A 10,000-nucleotide genomic window follows, 5' to 3' on the forward strand; every position below is an offset into this window, starting at 1 on the left:
AAAAAAAAAAAAAAAAAAATTGTAACTCAACCATCTACCTCCGTTTTGGGCCGTGGAAAAAAAAAATTAAATTAAATAAAATCAAATGCACGACTCTGAGTTAGTTGAAGGACTTAACTGAACCACAGCTGTTTGTCCTCGCCTCTTGTAAGTCTCCTGTACCGCTGTTTGCCCCTATTAACACACCCTCGTCAAGTCATCTCACACTCACACACACACACACACACACACACACACACACACTCAAGAGACATTATCAGAATTATCAACAGCTACAGCCTGAAGACTCTGAGGCTGGCCAAGACCTTCACACCCAAGAGGCTGTAGACCCCTTCTCCCATGTTCCAGCCATGACCCTGTGAAGACTCTGAGGCTGGCCAAGACCTTCACACCCAAGAGGCTGTAGACCCCTTCTCCCATATTCCAGCCATGACCCTGTGAAGACTCTGAGGCTGGCCAAGACCTTCACACCCAAGAGGCTGTAGACCCCTTCTCCCATATTCCAGCCATGACCCTGTGAAGACTCTGAGGCTGGCCAAGACCTTCACACCCAAGAGGCTGTAGACCCCTTCTCCCATATTCCAGCCATGACCCTGTGAAGACTCTGAGGCTGGCCAAGACCTTCACACCCAAGAGGCTGTAGACCCCTTCTCCCATATTCCAGCCATGACCCTGTGAAGACTCTGAGGCTGGCCAAGACCTTCACACCCAAGAGGCTGTAGACCCCTTCTTCCATATTCCAGCCATGACCCTGTGAAGACTCTGAGGCTGGCCAAGACCTTCACACCCAAGAGGCTGTAGACCCCTTCTCCCATGTTCCAGCCATGACCCTGTGAAGACTCTGAGGCTGGCCAAGACCTTCACACCCAAGAGGCTGTAGACCCCTTCTCCCATATTCCAGCCATGACCCTGTGAAGACTCTGAGGCTGGCCAAGACCTTCACACCCAAGAGGCTGTAGACCCCGGCTCCCAGATTCCAGCCATGTCCCTGTGAAGACTATTAGGCTTGCCAAGACCTTCACACCCAAGAGGCTGTAGACCCTTCTCCCATATTCCAGCCATGACCCTGTGAAGACTCTGAGGCTGGCCAAGACCTTCACACCCAAGAGGCTGGACCCCTTCTCCCATATTCCAGCCATGACCCTGTGAAGACTCTGAGGCTGGCCAAGACCTTCACACCCAAGAGGCTGTAGACCCCTTCGACCAGAGTCCAGCCATGACCCTGTGAAGACTCTGAGGCTGGCCAAGACCTTCACACCCAAGAGGCTGTAGACCCCTTCTTCCATATTCCAGCCATGACCCTGTGAAGACTCTGAGGCTGGCCAAGACCTTCACACCCAAGAGGCTGTAGACCCCTTCTCCCATATTCCAGCCATGACCCTGTGAAGACTCTGAGGCTGGCCAAGACCTTCACACCCAAGAGGCTGTAGACCCCTTCTCCCATATTCCAGCCATGACCCTGTGAAGACTCTGAGGCTGGCCAAGACCTTCACACCCAAGAGGCTGTAGACCCTTCTCCCATATTCCAGCCATGACCCTGTGAAGACTCTGAGGCTGGCCAAGACCTTCACACCCAAGAGGCTGTAGACCCCTTCTCCCATATTCCAGCCATGACCCTGTGAAGACTCTGAGGCTGGCCAAGACCTTCACACCCAAGAGGCTGTAGACCCCTTCTCCCATATTCCAGCCATGACCCTGTGAAGACTCTGAGGCTGGCCAAGACCTTCACACCCAAGAGGCTGTAGACCCTTCTTCCATATTCCAGCCATGACCCTGTGAAGACTCTGAGGCTGGCCAAGACCTTCACACCCAAGAGGCTGTAGACCCCTTCTTCCATATTCCAGCCATGACCCTGTGAAGACTCTGAGGCTGGCCAAGACCTTCACACCCAAGAGGCTGTGGGCCCTTCTCCCATATTCCAGCCATGACCCTGTGAAGACTCTGAGGCTGGCCAAGCCCTTCACACCAAAGACGCTGTAGACCGCTTCTCCCATATTCCAGCCATGACCCTGTGAAGACTCTGAGGCTGGCCAAGACCTTCACACCCAAGAGGCTGTAGACCCCTTCTCCCATATTCCAGCCATGACCCTGTGAAGACTCTGAGGCTGGCCAAGACCTTCACACCCAAGAGGCTGTAGACCCCTTCTCCCATGTTCCAGCCATGACCCTGTGAAGACTCTGAGGCTGGCCAAGACCTTCACACCCAAGAGGCTGTAGACCCCTTCTCCCATATTCCAGCCATGACCCTGTGAAGACTCTGAGGCTGGACAAGACCATCACACCCACGAGGCTGTGACCTTCTCCCATGTTCCAGCCATGACCCTGTGAAGACTCTGAGGCTGGCCAAGACCTTCACACCCAAGAGGCTGTGGACCCTTCTTCCATGTTCCAGCCATGACCCTGTGAAGACTCTGAGGCTGGCCAAGACCTTCACACCCAAGAGGCTGTAGACCCCTTCTCCCATATTCCAGCCATGACCCTGTGAAGACTCTGAGGCTGGCCAAGACCTTCACATCCAAGAGGCTGTAGACCCCTTCTTCCATATTCCAGCCATGACCCTGTGAAGACTCTGAGGCTGGCCAAGACCTTCACATCCAAGAGGCTGTAGACCCCTTCTCCCATATTCCAGCCATGACCCTGTGAACCGCGGGTATATCAAGTGTAGGAGAGTTAGCTCGCTTCCAAATGGCCTTGTGCTCCCTTCCCTTCCTTTTATATGCGAATCGAATCAATTCCATTCGTGAAAAATCAACACGATTCATGATTCGTCTTGATTCGCCACACTAATTTCAATGTAACCGTTTACACCAAGCGAATCCAGTCAATTCAAGTCATGATGATTCAGAGTCACTGGTTGGTTTGGACCCATTTTTTCATTAGTCAAGGCGAGTCATCCAAGGAGCAAGCACCATGCCAGCAGACGTCCTTGTCAATTTAGCAGGAGAACGACGTGTGATATATGATCCCAGTGATCCCATGCACCGACAGGAGATGCCACGGCTGCTTTGTGGAAGGATACTGCTGCTGAAAAGAGTCAACAGTTTGTATTCATTTACCACAGGGGAACTATTGCAGGCTGCTGAACCACAGAAGGACGTGCCGCGCCATACATAGGATTTACTAGACAACATTCCGCAGCATATTTTTTAAACAAATGGCAACACAAAGCGTTATGGACGTGGCTGATATTCTCATTTGGCAACTGTGCGCTGTGTGGTCCACGTCTGAAATGCGTGACACAGCTGCACGTCGGTAACTAGTGTTCTGCTTTCTTACGGAGGATCCAGTCAGTCAACTCCACCAACATTTTAAATTGCTCTTTAGTTATCCAAAAGAAGTCATAACATTTATCTGGATTATTCAACAAATCTGGGAACAATGTCCAAAGTTCCCAAATTCAGGTCTTTTAACAATAATTTCCTGCTGTCCGTTGGTGACGCCCGCGCTGCCTCGGCCACAGCAGCGCTGCTATTTCAGCGACACGTGAAGGTCCACACACGTGAAAGCCTGCCTTGGAGCTGCCTTCTGAATGTGCTGATTCAAAATGACTTGAGTCAAATGATTCTTCATGAATGGAATCAATTAGATTTGCTTGGTGTAAACGCAGCCTTAGTATAAGGGGACGCCTGACTGAAGGTGAAGTGTTGCATGGGAGGGCGAGGCTGTCAGGCTGAGAGGGACATGGATCCATATTTAAAGGAACGGCTGCCAACCCTAAAATTTCTGGAGCCTGCCATGAGTGACAGCCGCAGCACACTGCTGGTGCAGGCAAGAGGGAGGGAAGTTACGTTTAAGATACTGAATTTTATCAGCTTGACCATTCAGATGATAAAATACTGTACGGAACAATTGCCGTTCCGTAGTGGTTCAAAACAGAACGCTACATTTCATTCTGGAATACAGAGCGATTCCCTATTTTAAGGAACGCAAGGAACGTAGGCTGCCGCCAAGACTGTCGTCAAGACGGTCAAGACTGTCGGCCAACTCCTTGGCAACTGTCAGCCAGTTATTCAGCCAACCAGTTGACAGACAATCTGGAAGACTATCGTCAAGACCGTCAAGACTGTCGGCCAATTGGTCGGCAGATTCGTGGTTGTCGTAGACGTGGCGCCATTTGAAAAATTGACCGTTGAGACTCGTCTTGGTACTGGTTGGCAGCATGTCGCAGACATTCTGCCAAATAGTTGGCTGAATGTCCCAGACAGTCAGCAGTCATGGTAGCCGGCACCAAGACGCCAAAAAGTTCTTGGAGCGTGGGAGCCGACTTGTCAAATGCAGAAGTCGCTGGGTTGTCGTGGCCCAGAGTCGGCACGGTGTGAATGTGGCTTTGCTCCCACGCAGGCTTAAGTAAATTTGGCTTTAGAAAACTCCACTTTCTCTCCTTTCCTAACTGTCACTGTATGTTCGTACTTCCTTACTTTCCTCAGTGTCACGACACAATTCACATTTGCCTAACCAAGTCATCCTCCCACACAGGTTTGGCTAAAGGCTTCAAGGTTTGCGTTCAGATAAGCCAATTAGTATTTTCCTCTGAATATGCATTTCCCATTTGCCTCGCCCCGCCGCACGCCACGAAAGGCTTCAAGTTTGTTTGTTCTGATAACCCAAATATTATCTTGGTATTGACGGTTAGTTTGCGGGATTTAATAACCCAAAGAATCCTTCAGAGCCAGAGTGCTGACGACTCATTCTACGTCCGTCACACCTATTCCTATGTTGCTGAAGACTTCTCGTGCGTATTTCCTGTTAGATAAAGAATTTTTCATCCCATCGAGTGAATTTCTTGAACTAAAACCAAGTGTGGTGTATTAATTGTTGCCAGCTTACAAACTTTTTACTGGCTCAAGAGTTTTATAATTTCTGCAAGACTTTGTGAATATTTGGTATTAGATAAAGCAATTTTCAGCCTGTCAGAAACAAATTTCTTGAACTAAACCCAATGAATCACTTGAGAATATCACGTGCATTGTCACAAACAATATAGTCCTTGGGCCAGGACCCTCAAATTCACGAATCGGTACCATCCGGGTGACCAAATCTTATTGGTATTTTCACTTGCTACATGTCTCTAGTTTATGTTCTGGTATGATAGCCCTGTCAATCTGGTAGCTTAATCGAGGTTATCACGCCTCGAAGGTGGCGACCCTTTGGTCCAGTAATATTTTACAAAAATTGCTGGTTGGTGTAAAACAAGCTACAATCTTTATAATTGGCAGAAAGATATCTCAAAGGGTATAGATTAAAGACATAAAATGTTCCTACCTCTGAGGGTGGCGCTTTTCCTTTTAAGGCACCTGACCCCTTAGAAAGGGGTTTCAAAATTTTGTTCTCATATTTGTTCATTTTATCCGAAATGGTACATTGTATGAAAAAGCTATAGGAAGAAAAAATAAGGAAATTAAATTCAGCACAAAATCATATCTATGCATTTTTATCAAGCTCTTACAGTTTTAGTGCAAAATAAAAGCAAAGTTTGACGACCCGCGTTTCATGAAAATATAAGATAATTACATTTCACAGCCAGAGTTGAACCCAGTCCAACTATTTATGCTCTGGGTTTCAGGTTCTGACGGTCTGGTCAGGAGCCATAAATGGTTTTTAAGTTTCGCAACCTTTACTTCTGCCGTGGTGTCTGCATCTATTGTGTCAGTCTTTGGTGGCCCAGCTCGCAGCCCGACATTGTACACTGGTTGCATTATTGGTGAAGGACTGATACTTCTCTTTTGGATTTTGGAATTACTGGTAAAGGTTTCTGTGGTAAAGGACCTGCTAGACTTGGCTGGACAGCAATGCCATTGACTCTGTGAGAAGTACCTTCTCCACTAAGTGTCTCCTCCAGTCGGTCTATATTGTCCCATGCCAAGGTTGTAAATATACCTGGAGAGATGTTTCCTGGCAGGGCAATATTATCTTTGGAGACTACCAACTTTTGGACACAGAGAGCTGTGTCTATTTCCTGTATCTGTGAGTAGGATACACTGTGACCCAGGCGGTTCAGTGTTTGTATTAATTCTGTGTTGCCTGTCAAGATTTTACAGCAAATGGAAGAAGTACATGCTTTGGTGGTTTGGTTTTGCCACAGGTTACAGCATAGACAAGATCACTGGCAAATGAATTAGCAAGTCGTTGGACTCTGTCAGAAGGGCATACACAGTCCTCTCTCCAGTCAGCAGGGTATACATAAATTCCATTACAGATTCAGGAATTACATTTTGATCTGTATTAGGCGGCCATGGCTGGCTGACATCTTGCTTCACAATCTGATTTCTCAGCTGCATTGCTGCTTTGCTCATATCACCAGAGTTTAAGACCCTTGCATCTTCCAGATCCTTCTTCATATTATAGACTTGTTTGACAAGTCTATCTCTTGACATGGTGTCTGGATAAACAAGAACTTTTCCTGTCTCAAGAGGGACAAAGTGGAGAGATTCACCCATTTCACGCTCTAACTTACGACGTAAATGCTTCTTTGTTGAAGGTTTGATCTCGCTGATGCCACGACCGATCATAGATCGTTCAAACCTTGATGCGAGATCTGTCATAGGCAGTACTTCAGGACTGGGGAATAGTTCATTCCTGATGTACAAGAGGAGCTCCTCGCAAGCTTGTCTCTCTGCGTCTTCATACTCTGCATCCTTAGTGTGTTCTTGCTCTTTGGCTGTACCAGAGCATACAGCAGACTCCACTTTTGTATACAGTTTGTAACAAGACTTGTGGTAGTGTCCCTTTGCAAACAAGTTCTCTGCTTAATAAGGCGAGAACTTTCTGATCAAGTTTTTTTGTTGCTGCATTGCGAATTCTGTCATCTGCACGTAATTCGGCACACTGGATAAGTGGTTCCCTTGTTTTTTGTCCTTTCTGGTATTTGCTGAATTTACTACAGAAGATACAGTTACTTTCATACACCCTTGAAGTACTTGGTGCATCACGAGTTGATCTTCTGAAACTGACCTCTGCAGGGTGTACAATGGTATCTTTGGCAGATTTAGAAAGGATAGCATTAAGAGCCTTTTTCATGGTAAAAAGACTACGACACTTGCGATGATATAGTACTTCTGGCACTTGTCCATCTTCAAGGATTTTGGCTATTTCCAAAATACCAGAATGTTGTCTGATTTCTGCTGCTCGAAGTAATGTGTTCCAGGAGTCCAAATCTTTTGGTGACACCAGAATGTCACAACTATCATCAGAGCAATGGATGATACAATCACTTCTTGGACGCTTCCTTGGCAGCTGTAGCTTGATATCTGTGTCATGATTTTGTGGATCCATCATATGCTTCACTATGGCAACACACTATGTTTTGCATGCACCTGTAAAGTACAAATAATAATACCTGGTGACAAACTCTGCAGATCTTTAACTACTGCATTGACAGTGTGTTAACAGCTTGTAGTTAAAGAAGAAGAAAAAAAAAACTTGATTAAGGTCAGCACCACACCTGAAGCATGCAAGCGTGTGAGGTAATTAGGAAGCACTATCCAAGAGCAGACCCTTTGAAGCTTGGCACCTGCAAGCCTACTTGTCACCAGGGCCAGGGAGAGCCATCACTGGGCCCTGGTATTATGAGTGTCATTGGCCCCCTACCATTTACTCTCCCATTTTTTTCCCTCCTGGTCGGGTGACTGGCCCCCTTTGAGGCCGGGCCCCCTTTGAGGCCGGGCCCCCTTTGAGGCCGGGCCCCCTTTGAGACCGGGCCCTGGTGTAAAGATACCAGCTTCACCCCCCTCTCACGGGCCCTGCTTGTCACCAGTGTGTGCCTCAGGATTGCAATGCACTATGTCTAGCAGCATGTACCTGCAATGTACAAATGGTAATACCTGGTGAGAAACTGTGAAGAGCTTTAACTACTGATAATGCATGCAATGTGTTAACAGTTTGCAGTGAAAGACACAAAAAAGGACTTGATTAAAGTCAGCACCACACCTGAAGCATGCAAGATTGAGAGGTAATTAGGAAGCACTATCCAAGAGCAGACCCTTTGAAGCTTGGCACCTGCAAGCCCACGTGTCACCAGTGTGTGCCTCAGGATTGCAATGTCTAGCATGCACCTGCAATGTACAAAGGATAATACCTGGTAAAAAAAAACAGTATGTATTGCAATATGCCAAAAATAACTTGACTAAATGCTGAATGTAGCTTCACCTAAAACTTGAATGAAAGATAATCACTTCGTTTCCTATTGGAAAAATATAAATGTGCAGTTTTCTGCGATTTTCAAATATTTTCCACGTACGGTACACTCTTGTAAGGCTTATTATGTAAATTATATCAAGATATGCATTTCTGTGACTATAAAGTTATTTTTGTTTTTAGCCTTTTAGATCACAATATATAACATCTGAAGATTAGAAAGAGTATCATTTAAAAGAAAAATTATCACTCTACAATCTCATCTCTATTGTATTTTATCGAATTTTTTTTTGTTTTGAAGTTATTAAATGAAATAGCTTAAGAAACGCAATTTTTTTCGATTTTGATGTAAGTGTGCCTTCAACCTACGGCTTCATTTTCTCATAAACTATGACAGATACAGCAAAACTTTATAGAGACACAATTGTGTAGAATTCAATTTACTAAATTCTTGATCCCTATATCTTTATGCGTACTAGGCACCGTTTCTTTATAAAAACGAAAAATATGAAAAAAATACTCTATGAAATTGGGTTTTTCGCAAAAATAAACAGGAAAGCTACCAAACTGGAAAGGCTATCATACATTTATTTACTTATAATGACCCAATAAACACTTTAGTACCGGTTAGGTTTGGTCACCTCAGATGGTACCGCTTTCGAGTCTGGCCCAAGGACTAATACTGGCCTAAAGGGTGCGGCCACACTGCACGCGGTGGTCTGCCGGGAGGGTGGCGGGTAGCAGGCATAGCTGGGCGCTATCGCGATAAGTTATCGTGATACTTTATCGCTGATAACAAAATCGGGTTATCAGCCATCCGCTACTTATTTAAATATATATATATCGGTATCTTCGTTACTTTTGTAAGCAAACTAGCAATAATCGCTACTTTTTTCCGCCTCTCAGATAAAAAAAAAATGTTGTCTCCTCCCTACACGTGCCCGGGCGCCCGGTGTTGTATGAAAAAACTTTGGGGTATGAAATATCTTCGGTGAAGAGATTTCATACTTAGATCATCAACATTAAAACACTAGCTTATTTTTTTTGTTAGACACAAAAATCAATATATCAAAGAGAAAAATAATTTAACTTTGTCTCCAAAATGATTATTCACTGCCTCAAAGTTGATATTCCATATTCCTTTGAGAGCATGCCATGACATGACATGAAGGCACCCAGTGTTGTGTTATTTGGTGTCCCATCATCATTTACAAACACTGGTCTCTCGTGAACTGTACATGTTCAGACCAGTAAGCGTAGCCCTGTACAGTCTCACAAAGCTTTTTAACACATTAAGAGTTGTTGCTGGAAGGCTGAATCAGACATACAGAACCACTATCTTGGCTGTTTCTAGAACGACACTCTGTACTCTGTACATATATATAAATACAACTCGTACAGAGTGTCATTCTAGAAACAGCGGGGATGGTGGTACTGTATGTCTGATTCAGCCTTCCAGCAACTCTTAATTACAGTTAAAAAACTTTGTGAGACTGTACAGGTCTACGCTTGCTGGTCTGAACAGTTCACGAGAGACCAGTGTTTGTAAACAAAAGCATTGACGGTGGGGACGCCAAATAACACAACAGGTTCAGGGTTTCCAGTATTACCGTCCATAGCTACGTGTCAACGTGTGGTTTTCAGGTTTTGTAAGTTTTATAAAATAGGGATAATGAAAATTTGAATTCATCTATGTTTTTCATTTGAAATATCAATATAGTATTGTTTTCGCCTGTCAGACTTATCGCTACCTAGTATCGGAATTGTGGATTACTATCGGGTATCGGGTATCGGTTATCGCCTATATTTGTGTTTCCAATTAATGAATATCGGTTATCACCAATAAGGTTTTCCATTACCAGTTATC

At 45.2% G+C, this 10,000-nt stretch overlaps 1 long non-coding RNA gene across 10 annotated transcripts; it reads right to left on the reverse strand.

Moving 5' to 3' along the window:
- Window positions 1-94: 94 nt before the first annotated feature.
- LOC126994007 (uncharacterized) lies at window positions 95-3,744 on the reverse strand. 10 transcript variants are annotated; one of them, XR_007748725.1, is made up of 6 exons: window positions 2,298-2,369; window positions 2,117-2,221; window positions 1,802-1,880; window positions 1,566-1,723; window positions 1,251-1,487; window positions 95-937 (listed from the first exon to the last, which is right to left on the reverse strand). It is a non-coding gene; the product is annotated as an uncharacterized LOC126994007 (long non-coding RNA). The 10 variants fall into 10 exon arrangements; XR_007748732.1 differs by lacking the exon at window positions 1,802-1,880 and having other exon boundaries at window positions 95-779; window positions 859-937; window positions 2,038-2,221; XR_007748729.1 differs by lacking the exon at window positions 1,802-1,880 and having other exon boundaries at window positions 95-305; window positions 385-937; window positions 2,038-2,221.
- Between the last annotated feature and the right edge of the window lie 6,256 nt (window positions 3,745-10,000).

The sequence above is a fragment of the Eriocheir sinensis genome, unplaced genomic scaffold, assembly GCF_024679095.1.
Source record: "Eriocheir sinensis breed Jianghai 21 unplaced genomic scaffold, ASM2467909v1 Scaffold702, whole genome shotgun sequence".
NCBI classification, from domain to species: Eukaryota; Metazoa; Arthropoda; class Malacostraca; order Decapoda; family Varunidae; genus Eriocheir; species Eriocheir sinensis.